The sequence below is a fragment of the Melospiza melodia genome, chromosome 2 (genome assembly GCF_035770615.1).
Source record: "Melospiza melodia melodia isolate bMelMel2 chromosome 2, bMelMel2.pri, whole genome shotgun sequence".
Classification (NCBI taxonomy): domain Eukaryota; kingdom Metazoa; phylum Chordata; class Aves; order Passeriformes; family Passerellidae; genus Melospiza; species Melospiza melodia.
The window spans coordinates 9,603,023-9,621,639 of NC_086195.1; the positions used below are offsets into that span (position 1 = coordinate 9,603,023).

The 18,617-nt window shown below is 43.6% G+C and overlaps 1 long non-coding RNA gene across 1 annotated transcript; it reads left to right on the forward strand.

Moving 5' to 3' along the window:
• On the forward strand, positions 1-7,103 carry LOC134415066 (uncharacterized). The gene is made up of 3 exons (XR_010026914.1): positions 1-1,020; positions 4,925-5,085; positions 6,079-7,103. It is a non-coding gene; the product is annotated as an uncharacterized LOC134415066 (long non-coding RNA).
• The last annotated feature ends 11,514 nt before the right edge of the window (positions 7,104-18,617 follow it).

An 18,617-nucleotide genomic window follows, 5' to 3' on the forward strand; every position in this document is an offset into this window, starting at 1 on the left:
TCTTCTGTGCTCTGGGGAATCTTCTGTTGAAATAAAGAGAGCTTAGCAAATGCCACAGAGCAATCGAGCAAGAAATGAGGATGACGGTTTCTGCTGTACTTCTTTTGTATGAGTATTAAACCACCAAAGCCAAAGGGAGAGAAAGACTGAAAAAACACATGCTTCTTGTAGCTGCAAACACCCCAAATCTTAAACTGCCCCTGTGTTCATGTACCAAAGTTTCATGCTTTCAGGTTGTGCTCTGTATCTTTTTCTCTCAAACAAGCACAAGTGCAGTTCTAATACAACTGGAGAAGTTGGGCTGATTCTCAGATGTTTCTCACCAGATCATTTGAGATTTTCCTGCCTCTTCAGGGCAAAAATGAGCCTCCAGTGAGGGTCTTCAGCTTGACAAAAAATTTGAATCCCTCCTCTCACTCCTCTGCACTTCTGCAGCTCCTTGGTTTGTTTGCTTTGGGCATGCTATGCCTCCTCTTTGCTCTATAAATCTGATGCCACAAGCCAAGGATCATGAAAAAAGTATGGATTGTACAAGGGATATGATCCTGGTGTGATGGGTAGAGGAGGGAACTGAAGCCTTGAAGCTGTTTGTTCTGTTTAGTAAATCCACCTTTCTAGAATACATATTCTGGAGATTTGCTTGTTGTACATGTTGATAAAATGTCTAATCATAGAATAAATAGGCTTGGGAGGAACTATAGGGTCTAGTTCAACCCATGCTTAAAGTGGCACCTGTTGGTGTACTTGTTCATGAATGCTGGTTCATTTCTACTTGTTTATTTACAGATTCCTTCAGGGAATGCAGGTGACTGATATTTCCAAGAGAACACAATGGTCTCTCTTCAGTTGTTGTGTGGGGACTGGAGGCGTTTCCAAACAAATGTCTTATGGATTGATCTGTCATTTGTCTTTTATACTTTTTAGTGATGTACAAGTTTTGTATGCCTTCAGGATTTAGGGATATCCCTGTGGCTGCAGTTTTGTTCTCACCCAGTATTCCACATCCCTCCTGAGCTGAAGGTGAGCACTGGGCTCCATGCACAGGCTGAGCTTCAGCAGCAGAGTTGTGTTAAATAGAGTAAATAATCAGCAGGGTTGTGCTACAGGCTTTTCAAGGCTGGTTTGAGTGAACCTGCTATTAAATCCAAACTCAGTTCCTACCTATCAGTATCAGCCCTTGGTTCTTTACTGCCCAGTGCTGCTCTTCCCTCCCCAGAGAGTTTTTCCACTGCAGGTCAGCTTTGCAGTTGGCTCCTTTCCAGCCTGGATGGGCTTTGTCCCAGGAATGCACACTCCTGCCCAAGAGGCTTTGGGTTTACGGCCCAGCCCTGCAGTCAGCTCACTTCTGATGGGCAGCTGGCTCTGGGGCATTTGGCAGAAAGGAATGAATTAGGCTGAGCTGCTTCATGCCCACATCAGAAAATAAGTATTTATATTTCCAGTATTCTCTGTTAAGGTTTCTTTGTGGGGCAAGAGGGGATGTGGATGGAATTATCACTGCACTGCACAGACCATGCTAGTAGCCAAAATTTGGAATAGTCTGACCAGTACTCATGCAGTGGAGGCAGCCCCAAGGGTTTCATAGCATTGTTATTTGATAGCCAAATTGCCCCAGCAGTTTCTGGTTGCTCTGAATATATATATTCCATATATATATATATATTCAATATATTTTGATTATTCTGGTTACTTACCATAAGATTTATTTTTTATTTCTCAGTTTGAGCTCCCCTGTTCTGTATGGACTCCACTTACAAAGCTACCCAAAAGGTTTTGTAGTTTTTATTCCATAATGATCATTTGGCAGTGATATGAACACCTGTTTGGAAAATGAAATGTTCTTGGCATTGCTCAACAGAATCTCTTTTCCTCAGTCAACCTTTTCTCTTGTAACTTGTGTGTAATAATACAAGTTGATAATACAAATACAATTTCTGCATAACCTAAGTCTTGGTGCATGCATTGCCATTTTATCACAGTGATTATTACACATCAGAAGAACACAGGGCTGCACTGAATTGCTTTTTGCTTCAGGAGCACACTGAATTTTTGTCCGCTACTCAGATTGATAAAATTTGGTAATTTAACAGGAATTGAATTTCTTTCAGACTGTCTTAATTACCAAATATGGTAGAAATTGGCCAACATGAGAAATTATGGGATAGTGGGAAATGCTGAATAGGTACTTGTACAGTCATGCATGTCTCTTCCTTAAGAGACAAGAATAGAATTTTTGGGTGTTTGTTGTTTTGTGGTAACTTGCATATTTTTGTAATGAGATATTGAAAGCACAGGTAGATGTACTCATTGCTTACAGAATTGATTTTTTTTACAAAATGTCACATTTTCCATTTGCAGGGCTAGGATGGTTTTGTTAAGGGTTTCAGCTTAGGTAGAAACAGCTGTTACAGAGTCTCTGAAGAGAATATTGCTTTTTAAAGTGTCTTTATGTAGAACTACCTGTGATGAGTGAATCACTCTTCAGCTGTTCAAAAATGCCAGGGCTTTCTGCAGAGCAGGAAGTTTGAAATTCAGAGTTTTGGCTTAGCTGGTAAAACTCTAACTTTAAAATAGCAGTACCTTGACCCTATCTGGAACTTTTTGTCATAGGCTTTGTTATCCCTGATTTTCCTTTCCTTGCCTTGAGCCTGTTCAGATTAACAGGATGGTGGAATTTTTCTCAGACATGTCACAATTAACAGTTTCTTTGTCCAGCAGGTTATCCCGTTTTTTTATGCTCAAAGTGATTTCTACTGAACACAAGTATTCTTGTGTGCTTGGAGAGCAGTCATTCATCTGCAGCTCTCTGCATGGCTCTGGCATTGTCTGGCAAAATAAGGAAGCAAAGAATCCCACTGGGCACTCTGCTGTTGATATTTAAACCAAACTCTTCTTTTCGTCTCATCAATTAGTCTGTCAGTACAAAATATATTGTAAATTCTAAATTTCCTTAAGTGCATCTTTTCTACAATAGATGCCAGTGTGATATCCAAGATTTTAATTGTAACATTTTTTGTCACAGCCGGAATTTGGAAGCATTTCAAAGTGCAGGAACAAAAATCAATATAGGAAGTCAACTAGTACATTTTGCTATTGCTTTGGTGTTAGCTGATCTCAATAATTGCTGTGATGGAAATAATAGACTTGCATTAATAAACCATGCTTCTACTTGCCAGGGCAGGGACCTGACCAGGAGGAGTCCCTGCCTGGTGATGAAGGGAGCTGGGAACAGTGACTGGGCCTTGGGAATGATGCAAATTGCTTGGATTTCAGGCTGTAACACTGAGTGTGATAAGAAAATGTCATGGAGTCTTACATACAACTAATGAGGATAATGATAATAATGATTTTATGTCCTTGAGGAAAGCTAACACCTGCAGAAACAAGTTATGCTTTAGCAATATGCTAAGGAAGTTAGAAACATGATAATGGAAATGGAAGATTTCCAACTTCTGAGTCATCAAAACCAGTGCAGCATTTGACCTTCTTTGAAATTTCCATCTTGGCCATGCTTTGGCCAGGTCTGGGTCTGTTGGTTTGACATATTTCATAGTTTCTTGTGATAATGGTGTGTGTTACAAGATGTGTACACACACACAGACACCCCCAAATACAACATTGTCCATAAGCAAAACCTCTCCCAGGTGTTTTGGTGTTTGCTTGATTGTTTGTTTTGGTGGGGTGGGTTTTTTGTTTGTTTGTTTGCTTGTTTTGATTGAGGGTTTCTTTTGGTTTTTTGGGGATTTTTTTTTGTCAGATTAACAAAACTGTAAGACAAAGTTGGGTTTACAAAAATGAAAATTTTAATATGAGACTTGTCCTGAGAACCTTCTAGCCCAGCTGTTTCCAGTTTTCCCTAAGAAGTAAGCAGCCTAGGTTAGGGAACACAGAATCATGCAAATTCACACAGGTGCAGCTTTGTGCACCTGAGAGCAGCCTGATCTGCATGCTTTTAGAAGTTGCAGAATACTGACTGCTCTCCATGGGGTGCTGATGCATTATCACTTACAGCTGCAAACCTAGGAAAGCATAAAATAACCTGACCTTGGGTGTGTTGTTCTTGTCCACTCAAAGAATGAAGCAGTTGGCTTAACTACGATTGAAAAGGAATGAGGTTGATGCTGAAGATACTGCAGTCTCCTCAAGAATTTTTTTTTAATTGACACATTTTAAAGCTCAATTCATTATATAGAATGACAGAATGGCTGAGGTTGGAAGTGGTCCAGCCTCACTCTGCTCCAGCTCCCCTCCCTTCTCAAGCAGGTCGCTTAGGGTGAGTTGCACAGAACTGTGTCTGGGTGGCTTTGGAATATCTGAGCACAGAGACTCCAGGACATCCCTGGACAGCCTGTGCCAGTGCTCAGACACCCCCACAGTAAAAAGGTGTTTCCTGATGTCCAGACAGAGCTGTGTTTCAGTTTGTGCCTTTTGCATTTTGTGCTGTCACTGGGCACTACTTAGACAACCCTGGCTCTGTCCTGATTGAACCTCTCTTCCAGGTGTTCCTCTGCACTGATGAGGTCCCTCTCTGAGTCTTCTCCGGGCCAAGCAGTCACAAATCTCTCAGCCTTTCCTTGTGGGAGAGGTGTTTCAGGCCCTTTAAAATCACAGTGACCCTTTGCTGGACTCTCTCCAGTAGCTCCATATCTGTCCTGGGGAGCCCAGAACTGGACACAGTGCTCAAGTGCAATTCTTGTTCTGCTTAAGTTTGACAATCCATACAAGTTTGCTTGGTTTTTATGTAAATGTTGCAGCTGCACTGAAAATAGGTCTCAGAAGAGAAAATAATTAAGGAGGTCAGAGTTTATTCTTAATAATCCCGAAACAATGCATGGAATGCTTCTCTTTAAATGCTGTGATAATATTTTCTTGGGAAAGTGCCAAGAACATTTCAAAATCAATTTCTGTTCACATTCATTTACAGCTCTTGCACTTATTGCACCGTCTGTCTTCGTTTCACTGCTCTGTACTACTCTGATGGGATGCATAGAGCTCTGCTAAACTGTGCTAAAGATCCATCTGTGGAAGTTTATCTGCTATTTTGCTTGTTAAGCATCCAAGAGGGAGGTAACAGAAATATTAAAGGTACTGTACTCTGATTTGGGTTTTTTTTAGTAGGAGCGGGTTTTATGGGTATTTTCAAGTTACAAATTAATATAATGTGAAATGTTATTATTGGACTTTGAACAAAAATATTTTGCTTTGTTTTTGCACCCTCAAGTGTGTAAGCTATGATTAAGGAAATATTTACATCTAGGATTTGTCTTGGATGTGTGAATAGTCCCTCACTGCTCTCAGTACTGTTCACAATATCATGGTCTAAGTTTGTTTCAGAACACTGTTAAGCATTTTTGGTTTTCTATTTTTTGATTTTCAAACACCTTTCTTAAAAAAATAGAGGCAGAGGATATATAAAAAATAATTCACAGCTTCAGGAATTATGCAAGGCAACATTCTAGTTGGTAAGGCAAAATGTTCAGGTACTAAGATATAAATCTGAATGGGGTATTACAAAATTAGCCTCTGATTCAGTAAACCATATGGATCAGAATTATTGCTTACAGACTTGATATAAAAAGCTCATGCTTGAGTGGATCAGACCAATACTGCTCTGGAACAAGAGTCACAAGACTCCCCCCTTCCAGCTTTCCGTAAGTTGAGATTTCTCTGAAGTAAGCAGAATTAAGACTGTTTAAAGGGCATTTTAAGCCATTTAAGGCTTCACAAAGTTATACTAGTGAGTGGCTGAAAAAAACCCACTGTATTTCCTATACAAACATGGTTATTAAAACTTCTCTGTGTAAGGCAGATGATTCACATTCTTTAATGATGAAAAAAGGCAATGTAGATAAAGGAAATTATATGTAATATTTATATACAAACTTACATTTTATATATAGATATGTATGTATGTATAAGCTCAAATTTGAAAACAAAGCTTGTGGCGACTCTGAAAATAGATTTAAAATGGAGGTCTTCCTTTCTCTGATTATTACTTTAATTATTAAAATCAAATGAATCATTAAAAACAAATGAATCCAGTTATGCATACTTATTTAGTGCTTGGTTTACTTGTAGGTTTCCACCATGCTGTTTGTAAAGCCAGCTTTTTTCATGCCACGGCGTTGTTTTCATCATTTGTGCAAAGAAGAGGCTCAACAGTACTTTTTAGGATCACAGCTAGTTCAGAAGGGCTTGCCTGCATTTGCTGCCTTCTCTTGCTGCTCTGTTGCCCTGTGTCAGAGCCAAATGATGAAGCAAAGCCATCAGCTCTCCGAGTCAGGCACACAGTTGGATGAGAAGCCTCTCCTTGCAAAGGGGTGCTGGCTCGGTCAGTGGTCACTGCAGCAGGAGCTTTGTGCTTGGAGTGCAGCTGCTGCTGCTGGCAGGGCTGGATGCTGCCTCTCTGGATGCCCCACATTTGGGGGTTTGTTACTCGCTGCACAGTGACTTTCACAGACGTCAGTGTTTGTTACCTGCTGGGGAGAAATTCAACCTCTGCCTGTTGGCTGGTGTACAGAGTGTTCCCTCTCTTTAATGTCACATCCCTTCCAGCCCACGCTGGCTCTGAGGCCCCAAGGCCCAGCTGGGGTGCTCAGTCACATGTTCCCATATCTGTGGAAACACAGGGCACTGGGAATATTTCTCTGTCTGCTCTGGGGTGCCCTGACCCCCAGGGGAACACTGACTTTGACTCTCATTCATGGAGAAAGTTTCCCAGGCTTCAAGATAGACTGGAATCCACTAAAGTGTGAAATAGATTATAGAGAGTAGTGTAGGTGTATCACTGGGTGAGAAATTGAGGTTTTGGGATTTTCAGTATGTTGTGGATGGAAGCAAGATGGAGGGCACAGAGTGTTGCCCTGGGTTTCTTCTTCATGCTTCTTCCTTCTCTATGGGTTTGGGTGGCATTTTGTAATTGGGCAGAAAATTCTGCATTGCAGCTCTTTGGGATCAGTTATTGGGTTAAAAGGCAAAATAAACTAGGCATCCTTTCTTAATTGGATAATTTAGTCTTAAAAGACCTTTTAACAAGAGATTGTTGCCATTTTGTGCCTTCTAATGAAAAGCTGCCAAACTCACAGTAGTGAAACTGTTTTACTGATAAGGAATAATAAACACCTGAGTCTGAACATGAACTACTGTCTCAAGTGCCTTCAATCCAGACCCAGAGAAACCCACAACTGGTACCCCCACACATATCCACCTTTGGGTTTAGGCATTGTTGTGCTCAGGAGATGGAGTTAGCTTTCAATTATTTCTGATCAGAAGAACCCCATCTCAGCAGGAGATCAGCCTGATGTTTTCAGTGGCTCCCATTTGCATTAAGGTTCTGAACTCCTGTTTACATCAAGGTCCTGTTCTTGCATAATGTTTCCTGGAGCTGTGTCTGGATCAGCCTTGACTGTCACTCCAGTTGCTTTTCACTGCTTGGGTAGTTAAAAAAGATGGAAAAACTAGTATCTCTGACCTCATTATGCACAGGAATTTTCCACTGGCATTCTCCCCACCATTGCACAGAGAAAGGGTGAGAGAGGATGTTTTTCAACAGCTTTATGGCCCAGTGATGACCTCTTCCTAAAATAGCACCTAAGTAACCTCTGGAAGAAGGTAATGAACCTCCTACTCTTCCAGCCCCTGGAACACACATCCTGGAGAGCATGGACACTCCTTGGTGGCAGGCTGGATGAGGGCTGGGAAAGGAGCTCTGTGGAACTTGAGCAACATTTTGCTGCTGACATTGTATGTCCTTGGATCCCTGCTCTTCACCCTATGGCCCACAGACCTGACTGTTAAACATGTGAGGTTGGGACAGATGATTATATGTGTTTGTAACATTATTTGTTATTTCTTTGTAGCTCCCACTTTAATCCTTGGGTGAAAATGAAGGTTTCTGAAAGTCCATTTTTGGATTAAAGGTGACTTGCCAGGTGCAATTTTTTCCATCACTAAAACCTCTCCCTGCCTTGCTTTTTTTAAAGTTTCCCCTCTTTGGTGCTTGCAGGCCTAGAAAGCTCAGGTTTTTCTTCTACCAAAGAGTTCCAAGCAGAGGAGGAGCAGGCACTGATCACAGGGCAGAAGGGGTGAGACAGGAGCCGGGAAACTGCTGTGAAGTGCCACTACCTCAGTTAGTTTATTTTCTCCTCCCTTGTGTAGGGTGGAAGACTAAGGGATGGCAGCTGGAGCAGCTGGCAGTTTCTGGGGTAGGTTGAATCTAGAAAGAAGGAAGACATGGTAAAGTATGGCAGACAATAGACATGCAGCCACGGGCAGGGGCAATGTGACATAAGCCAAGTGTATCTGTGTCACACCCAGTGTGTGACATTTGACAGCTCTTTCACATCAGAGGCACAAGGATCATGTATGGTTTTGGAGCCTATCTCTTAGGGCAGCATAAGCAGGATTAAAAACTTAAAATCGAGCCCTTTTTTTTCTTTTTAAATAAATTCAAAAGATGCTTCCTTCTTTCAGCACTTTTCTCCTCTGTGTAAGTTGGGGTTTTATGATTTTAGGAATTAGTAATATCCCTTTCAGCACGTGACATAACTGAGGCATGAATTCATAAATGCATTTGGAACAAACAAGTCCGTGTTACTGAAAATAAGATCAGTTATGTGATTAAAATGAACGCAATCAAATTTAAAACTTGAGCCACTGCCGCTAAACAAACACATCTCTAATCAGCAAATTATGTCCTTCCAAGGAACATCATCATTTCAAAATGGAGAAACTGCATTAAACCCGTGTTCTTTGGGGAAGGAATGATGATGCAGCAATATTTCCACCGTCATGGAAGCGCCTGTTAAAGGGAATCCGCGGGGATTTTCCCGATCCGCCCGCGCCCGGCGCGCCTCCGGCTCCGGTACAAGGGCGACCCCTCGCGGTCAGGCCCCGCCATGGCCCCGCGGTTCCGCAAGGATCCTGGAAAATCCTCAGGAAAACCCGGGAAAAGCCCGGCTGCCCCCTCGGGAATTGAGTACTGGGGTAGTTCTGCTATTGGTCTGAGGGACTTGGAGAACTGGGGAAGGGAAGGGGGAAGGGAACAGGGAAAGGAAAAGCAACAAAGAGGGGGAAAAGAGATGATTTACATATTATATTTTATACTTCTCTTTGACATTTGCACACACAAGCAGTTTTTTATAAATTTTACAAGTTCACAGAATCGTTAGGGTTAGGAAGGACGTCTGGAAATCCAGACCAGTCCAACCCTCCTGCCCAAAGCTGTGTCACCTGGAGCAGGTGACACAGGAATGAATCCAGGTGGGTTTTGAATGGCTCCTGACAGGGAGAATCCACGACCATCCTGTTTCAGTGCCCTGCCAGCTTAGAGGGAGAATCCACAACCATCCTGTTTCAGTGCCCTGCCAGCTTTGGCAAAAACTTCTTCCTCGTGTGGAGGTGGAACTCCTTGTCGTTTAGTTTATGGCCATTGCTCCTTGTTCTCTCATTGGGCCACTATAAAGAGTCTGGCACATCCTCTTGGTACCTGCTTTTGAGATATTATATGCATTGATGAGATCCCCTCTCAGTCTTCTCCTCTCCAGATGGAACATGCCCAGCTCCTGCAGTCTCTCCTCACAAGAGAGATGCTCCAGACCCCTCCTCATCTCTGTGGCCTGTGCTGGGCCATCTCCAACAGCCCTTTGTCTCTCCTGCACCGAGGAGCCCAGACCTGCACACAGCAGCACTGCAGGTGTGGCCTCTGCAGGGCTGAGCAGAGGGAAGGGATCCCCTCCCTGACCTGCTGCCCACACTCTTGCAGTGCACCCCACGATCCCATTGCCTCTCCTGGCCCCAGGGACACACTGGCAGCTCAGGGTCAGTTTGTCACCCACCAAGGCTTGCAGGTCCTTCTCTGCAGAGCTGCTCTCAGCAGGTCAGCCCCCAGCCTGTGCTGGTGCTTGGGGCTGCTCCTCCCCAGGTGCAGGACCCTACACTGGCCCTTGTTGAACCTCATTAAGTTTCTCTCTGCTCCACTCTGCAGCCTATCAAGGTCTCACAGAATGGCAGTACAGCCTTCAGGTGGATTGGCCAACTCACCTCAGTTCTGAATTGTCACTAAACTTGCTTAGGGTGCATTCAACCTTTTCATCCAGTGTCCTGTTATTATTTCCTTTGAGGCATCTTAATTAAAATACCAATGATGTTATAGGGTAGTGACATTCTCCCAGAATTAAAAATGCATATTGTATTTTGTTTACAGGCTGACATGTGAAATGCTCTCCTACAAACTCTGGATGTCTTGAAATTTGCTGTGTTTAATGGGGATAGGAATGAAAATGCTTTTCATTTATTGTGCAGCTTACCTGTACGGTAGTGCACAGGGAACTGGAATGTCTGATTTCAGGAGTGACATCCATGAAAATAACCATGAGATCATACTCAGGTCCCTTGACACATGAAACTATAAAAGTTTAAAACTTTAATAAATACACGAGAAGTAAATAGTACTTGATTTCCATGTCAGTTTAGTCCTAAAAGCATTTATTTGGAAATGACATTTTTACTACTGATTCCTCCTCCTCCTCACTGTTCCTCACACTTCTTTCCTCCCTCCTCACTCCCCTTTGCAGCATTTTCCCTCTTCTCCCAGGCCTCCCCTGCAGCCCCACCTCTGCCAGGCTTGGACACCTGGGCCAAAGACACAGCTCTGCCTGTGCCAAGAGGGACTTCTCAGCAGCCTGGGAGACACAGGCAGTGCTCCCACTTTGGAAAGGGAGTGCAGGGAGAAAAGCAGGTCTGTGTGCACAAGGGGGTCACCCAGCACCCATCAAACTGTGTCCAGAAGTGGCTGAGGCTTCAGCTGTGGGTCAAGATCTGATGATCAGAAATAGGTGATGCAACGGCCTCTGCAGGCCTTTGAGTGTTCCAGTTTATGGAACAACCATCCTGTAAAGAACAGCTTGAGGAAAAGACCCTGTGATGGAACTGCTGATTTCAGCAGAATCTTTTGAAGCAAGTTCAGAGTAATTCCAAGGCATGGGAAAGGATGCTGGGACAAGGAGACAGCAAGAAGCCCAGGAGGAGAGAAGACAGGGAAGTGCCAAGTGTCTAAGCACAAGTGTAACCACTGCAAACATCCATGGGAGCACAAACTTCATCTCTTTGTTACAGAGGGGAGATGGAGCCATCCCCCAACACAGTCTTGCCCAGACCCTCACAGACGCAGGATTTCTCAAAGCAGATCATCAATTTTATTAACAGATGGCCAAGGAGGAAATCACTTCTGTATCTCCTGTCAGGGGGAACATCACAACTGGTACCATTTGCTGTGGAGGAAGCAGGGATTTGGACTCTGCCTCTTCAGGTGGGAGAGGAGGAAGCACGGCACATTCTGTGGCTGCTGCTCTCCATGGCTGCAGTGGTATCAGCAGATCTTGCCCAGTCCCCTTCTCTGGTGGAAAAAGGGCACAGTGGTTGGTCTCAGGGTGGTCAATGATGTTGTTCTTGCAGGCACTCAGGGCTTCATAGGCACTGCCAGCTCCCATGGCTGTCAGAACGTTGTTTTGGGAAGGAAAAGGCAAAAGCAGTGGAGGTCCCTACCTTATCCAAGGGCTTGTTCTTCTCCATCTGCTCCCGGGCACTGCAGGTGGTTTTCTCCTGGCTGCCCCTTCCAGAACATGCTCTCCTCTGACAGGGCATCAAGTAGATCCCAAAGAGTGTGAGGATCATTTCAACACAATTCCAGAACCACGGCTGCTGGCAGACTGAGTGGAGCACGCTTTCCTTTCTGCTCTGCTCCTGCATCCTCTGCTCCATCTTCTGCAGCTTGGCCATCTCCTGGCTGCGCTGCTCCTCATGCTGCTTCAGGAGCTCTTCTGTGACCTTCACTGCTGGGAGATCCACACTCAGGGCGTATTTGAAGATGCCAGCCACCATCAGGACTTTTGTGATGCTTCTAGCCATGGCCTGCAGGAGGAGGAGGAGGGAGAGAAGGAGCTCAACAGGGCTGGGTGACAGAGATATGGTGGCTGGGGCAGTGGGGGCAGGAGATGGAGGACCCAGGCATGGGTGGGAAAGGGAGTGCAGGAGCCTGGAGCCAGAGACTTTATTGCCTTTGGAAGAAGGGACAGCCACTCAGGAGCACTGCACAGCTGTGGTGGGGCTGTGCAGGGAGAAAATCAGAATGGTCAAAGCCCAAATAGAACTGAATCTGGTTATATATTAACTGCCATACAAGAGAATAAAAATGTTTCTATAAATTCATAAGCAACAAAAGGAGGGCTCAGAAGAATCTCCATCCTTTACTGGATGGGGGTGAAATATAGTGAGATAGAATGAGGAATAGAGTGAGATATTTAATGCCTTCTTTGCCTCAGTCTTTAGAGTTAGGCTAGTTTTTCTCCATGTACCCAGGCCCCTGAACTGGAAAACAGAGATGAGGAGCAGGCAGGAAACAACCTGGGCAGAGGCACTGTTAAACTCAGCCCATGCTAAAGGATCACTGCCCTGCTGTTCGCAGACTAACCAGGAGTTACATAACCAGGAGTTACTCCCAGCTGCCCAGTCACTTGAGTGATTTACAATCTTTCTCACCAGCCAAGTCATCCCCTGGTTGCGCTGTTCCTCATGTTGTGTCACAACCTCTTCCCTGGTCTGCACCATCTGGGCATCTGCCCTCAGCCCATACTGGAGGATGGCCAGCACCAGCAGGATTTTGGTGATCTTCCCAGCCATGGCCTGCAGGAGGAGGAGGGAGAGAAGGGGCTCAGTGGGTTGGGAAGCAGGGAGAGGGTGGCTGGGGCAGCAGGATCAGGAAGCGCAGGGCCCAGGGACAGGGCACTCGGCCCAGTGGTGGGACCTGCCCTGCCCAGAGACAGGGCACTATGCCCAGAGGTGGCCCTGTCCCTGCCCAAGGTGTTCTCCACAGCCCTGTCCCCTGTCCCCTGGGCTCTCCCCAGGTGCGGGTGCTCCTGGCTGGCCCTGGCCCAGCCCAGCCCGGCCCAGCCCTGCCCTGCCTGCCGCCCTCACCGCTGCCCGGAGCCGCACTGCAGCACGGCCCTGCAGCCCGCGGTGTCTGGGGACGTGTCCCCCTGATGTCACAGACACCCGGGCTCCATGGCCACACCCTGCCCCCCAGCTGGGCCCTGGATGGAGCCCAGATGGAATTCAGATGGAACCAGAAAGTTTATGACCTTTGGAGAAAGGTTCACTACACAGCCTTCATGGGATTGTGCAGGGGGAAAATCAGAAGGGTCAAAGCCTGATTGGAACTTAATTTGGCCCTAAAAGATGATAAAAACTCTTCCCATAAGTTCATAGGTAACAAAAGGAGGGGTCAGGAGAATCTCCAGCCTTTAATGGATGGTGAAAAACACAGTAACAAAGGAGGAGAAGGAAGATCTCAAGTACGTAATGCAAGGCCTGCTACACTACCCTGATCCCCTCACGGGACAATATGACCCACTCAACAGATGAGGGAGAGTTTGTGAGTCCTGATTCCCTGCAGTTTAGTAAAGCCTCAGACACCATTTCCCTTCTCCTGGAGATGGCTCATGGCCTGGATGGGTGTGCTCTTTGCTGGGTAAAACACTGGTGTGGGGCCAGGCCCAGAGAGCGTGGGGAATGGAGTCACGTCCAGCTGGGGACAGACACCAGGGATGTTCCCAGGGCTCAGCCTTGGGGCCAGTCCTGTTTTATGAGAATTCACAGAACTCACAGAATCACCAGGTAGGAAGAGACCTTCAAGATCATCAAGTCCAACCCATGCCCTAACACCTCAACTAAACCATGGCACCAAGTAACATATCCAGTCTTTTTTAAACACATCCAGGGATGGTGACTCCACCACCTCCCTAGGCAGGCCATTCCAGAGAAGCAACTCACGGAGCTGGGGATGTCCAGCCTGGAGAAATAGGGATTTGGGGCAGACCTTGTTACTCTCTGCAATTACCTATAAGCAGGCTTTAGGCAGGTGGGATGTGGTGTCTTCTCCAAAGTACGAGGCAACTGGACAAAATGAAATGGCCTGAAGTTGTGCTAGGGGAGGTTTAGATTGGATATCAGGAAAATTTTCTTCACCAAAAATGTTGTCAAGCATTAGAACAGGAAGAGCCCAGGGAAGTGGCTGAGTCACCATCCCTGAAGATGAATAAAATACATGTAGATATTTCACTTAGGGACATGGTGTAGTGCTGGCCTTGGCAGTCCTGGATTAATGGATGGATCTTAGAGATCTTTTGATCTTTTTCCAACCTAAACAATTCTTTGAGTGATTTTATCGTAGCAGTCTAATGTGATAACTAGGCTCAATGCAAATCTTCACTTGCTTTTCATTTGACAACTCCAGTCATTTTCCATGTATCTTCCTAAGTAAAAAACCTCCAAACCATTGTTGTGTGTCTTCTGGATGGCTGCCAATTACTTTCAAAGTTGTTATTTCATCAACCAAAATTTGTCCAAACAAACTTTAAGTCTGTCAAATTCATCTTAAGGTTATAGTATTGTCAGGATGTGTGGCAAACCAAGGAAAATGCCCTCAGAAACAAATATGCTGCTGTGCACTGCTCTCCCATTTCAATTTCACCCTGCTATACTTTATTTTTGGCTTGTGTTGTCAGGGTGCCTAAACAATAGGTTTCAGTCCTCTGCTTGTACCTTCCTAGATTGTACTGCACTGCACATCATAAAGATTGAATATTTGTTCATGGAATAAAAGTTACCTAATCAGGTGGCTGGGACACAGATTCACAAATCAGAGAATCTCATCTCAGTTCTTGCCTTAGCCAATGTTCTGCTGTGTGCCTTCAGTGTCTGTGGCAACTTCTCAGTTACAGGGTAGGGAGAGTAGGATGTGGTTTTCATCCTAAAGAGGAGAGCTGCTGTGAGAGGCTGAAATCCTGAAAGAGTTAATGTAAACCTGAAAGAATTCATGTCTCAAACACTGGGCAGAGGAGAAAAGGAATGTTACCATGCCAATGAGGTAAGGTGATGTTAGGAGAGAGGGTCTTGGAGGCAGGAGAGCACTTTTTGGAGACTACTCTCCTTATCTTGGGTAACTATCTCCAAAACCAGATTTGGAGAGCATTGCAGTTGTATTTCTGACAAGGGATTGAAACTATGAGAAAACCCAACCCCATTCTGAAAAGTTTGAGAATAACAAAATGTGTCTGCACAAGGACTGTTCTGTAAATAGCACCATTGAGGGGGCTGTGTGTGCACCCACCATCCACAGGAACCGCATCAGGGATGGTGCTGGAACCCTGGGTGGTGACATGGATCCTTTACCTCCAATTTTCATATCTTTCCTTCTTCATTTCTTCCTCTCCTTAAAACTTTAATGTGCCGCTGCTTCAGGCTGTTCAATGGAGTTTAACTCGATGCTGCAGGCTGTTCAGAAATTTTAAGCTGTTGCTGACATGGACTGTTCAACCTACCACAAGGTTTAAAAGTTTAAATTGCTGCTTCCATAGCTAAAACTTTCTAGCTGTTTGGCATCGTTTTGCCTTAGTTTAGTCCAAGGGTATCCTCAGCATCAGCTGCCTCAGAGGAGGCATTCCAGGCCTGCCCTCTCCAGATTCAACATTTTGCTATCCCAGAGCAGGGGGCCCAGGATCTCCCTCATGGGACCTGGCAGCTGCTCAGGTGAAAAATATTCTGAAATCTTGCTGTGGTTTTATTATATTTGATTTTCCTATGATAAAGAGCAATAATATTTCTAAATTAAAAGTGAAATATTAATGAGACACACAGAAGTGATATTTTATTTTTTACAAGTCATACTAGGGCTTATTTGAATTCCTCTGACTTGGTATTGAGCTTTTTCAAATGAGATATAAGTCTACCACTTTCAGTTGCATATTTGACTTCTTTAACACCACTGAGTAATGGCTGAAGCAACCAAAGAATGAGATGTCACACTTACATTTTATGTATTTATTACAAGAAATGCAGAGATTGAGAATTAGAACTATAAATGAATTTAAAATAAGTGTTTATTTATAAATTTATAATATAAATTTTATATTTTATATAAATTTCATTTATCTTGTTTGTCAAACACACCCATATGCAAACTGGTTGTTTAAAATTTCTGGTGTACTGAATAAATGCAGCAAACCATTTGGAAAATGAGACAAAGGTAAAAGAACCAAGATAAAATAATAATTTTCACATCTTTTACAATTATTTAATCACTCCAGAATAACTTCCTTAGATATTGTTCTCTTCACATCCTCAGAAAGTGCAGCATATTTTTTCTGCTCACAGGCATAAGCTGAACCATTGCTGTTCTTTTTATTCTGTATAAGGGAGATGAATTAATATTTCTTCTTTGAGGAGAGTTCTGCATCCTATGGAAAAAGCCATCCAAATGATCAAATTCGACAGCAAAAAAAAACCATATATATAAAATAACTAACCTGAAAAATATAAAAGAAAATTTTTGCCATATTCCTCTTCTCTATTAATTGAAAGCTAGCTGAGAGTTTCTAATCACTCATGTTTTTCAAATGATTGATTTCTCACTGAAGTGGCCAAACAATGAAAATACAGCAAATCAACCCAACCTCCCTGTATTTTAGACCACTGAAAAATGGAAATACAGTTTGCTTTCAGGCACTTTTCATTACTTGATTAATAGAGCTGATTGAGATTTGGGTCAGTGCTTGTTCTCTCTCAAAGGACAGTTTACTCCCCACCCTTGTACAAGTTATGAAGCAATGGCAAGCATCATCATTGCTGCTTGCTCCTGGTGAAATAAATCAATTCTTTGGCCAGAATTAGGCCATAAGCACACCTACAGATGACCTACTGATAGAAAACATGAGTTTGCGTCATTATGCCAATTAGTTTTAAGATATTTTATATAAACCTGGCAGCCTCAGTGAGAATTTTCAAGGCCAGTTTCTGCAGCAGTGTACATGGAAGAACACACCTACTGCCTTCAATTTCTTTCTCACTCCCTGCAAACCTTACAGCTCAAATTGAGGCCAGCTCCCAATCATCTGCCATGGGAATTGTGCCAAGTGAACCCAAACTACCTTTTCAGTTCATAAAATATTCATTCAGCCCCAGCTGGGACTGTAAAATATGAATGCTTGGTTATGATGTTGGAAGCATACCCTTTTCATCCTCTCACATATGTATAACGGAAATAGCTATACACCACTCACAAGTACAGCTATGTGATAAATTAGTGCTCTAAAGAACCCCAAACTTCTCCATCTCACTCTGCTGGAAGCCCATTTGACACTACAATCCTCTGTCTAATCCAAATGGTGGCCATTACAAAAAATGTTTCAGATTTTACCCTGCCATAAATTTCTACCTTCTCCCTTCATATCCATCTGCCCTGTGGGAAATTTGAGTTCCTCCACATTACCTTCTCCTGGCAGTCAATATTCCATGTTGGACAAGTATTTATTAATGCAATGCAATTCAGAGATAAAATGCTAATGAGCAAAGAGCTTTGGAGTTTCCCAGACTGTATATCCACTAGTTTAGGGAAGTGGAGAGTGCTCAGATATACAGCTTTAATCATAAAGGAGCCTAGCACTAGAAGAATATTTTAGGACCTATTTGAGAAATTTTACCTGTTTTGATCTTGAATTTTCTTTCTCCCTTGTTTTATGGAGAAGGATTAATACAAGTCTTTACACTTAGTAGGATTAAAATATTCACCTCCCAAAGCACTGTTCATATAATTCTAAAAATATTTAAGATACTGTTTTTCATTAGGAAGTAATATACACACCTATCTGTACCAGATGTGTTTCTCTAAGTGCAAATTTGTGTCATGACATAGTGCTCAGGGCTATTTGCAAGAGTTGGGATGAATGTCTTGTCTTTGGAGTCCAAGCAGCTGAACAAAAACGCTCAGAATGCCTCGTGCTAAGAAGCCCTAAGTGAAAAGAGCTGAAATGATTTTGCCTCATGGGCCCAGTGCTGTGACATGAACAAAAATGACACCATCTCATCTTTTTGCAGATCTGAGTTGGAACTATAGCCATCACCTTTTAAAGAGAAAGAACTGCAGTACTTTGTGAGCTGATTAAACTTCATTATTTGGTCTTTACTGCCATCTGACTTACACAGTTCAACATATAAGGATTAGTGGAGACTGATGCCTCCTTCCCAGTCCTGGGGTTATGGTTGCTACAAATCCTGCAGTGTTCATCCTCTGTTTGTTCTGTGCAAGCCAATACTGAAGTTTCAGATCTTTTACTTCCCAGGAGCATACTTTTCTGTGAGGCAATGTAGTGGTGTATGGAGTATCTGCCAGAAAGAGAAATCTCTCTCCTGTAGTCTGAACTCTGTTTCTGAGGGATGAGCTAGCAGAAAAGGGGGAAAGACCAATCATTAAATGAAAGCAAATAAGGAGAAAACAAGCTAAAAAATAGTAGGGTCTTTGTGAGGGTAGGAAAAGGAAAATGACAAGGAATAAGAAAGAAAAGAAGCTTCATTTGGCTGGCAGACAGGCAGTGATGTGTGTGCTCTTCTCATAATTATGCAGCTAAGCAGGAGGTACATCAGTATGGATGTAGTTAGGGCTAAAAATCTTGTCTTGCATGTTCAGCTGTATGCACACCACAGTTTGCAAGCTCATATGGACAAGCACTTGAAGGGAAACACAATCTGCTATAATGCCTATCTGCTACACAAAATGTGCATGATTA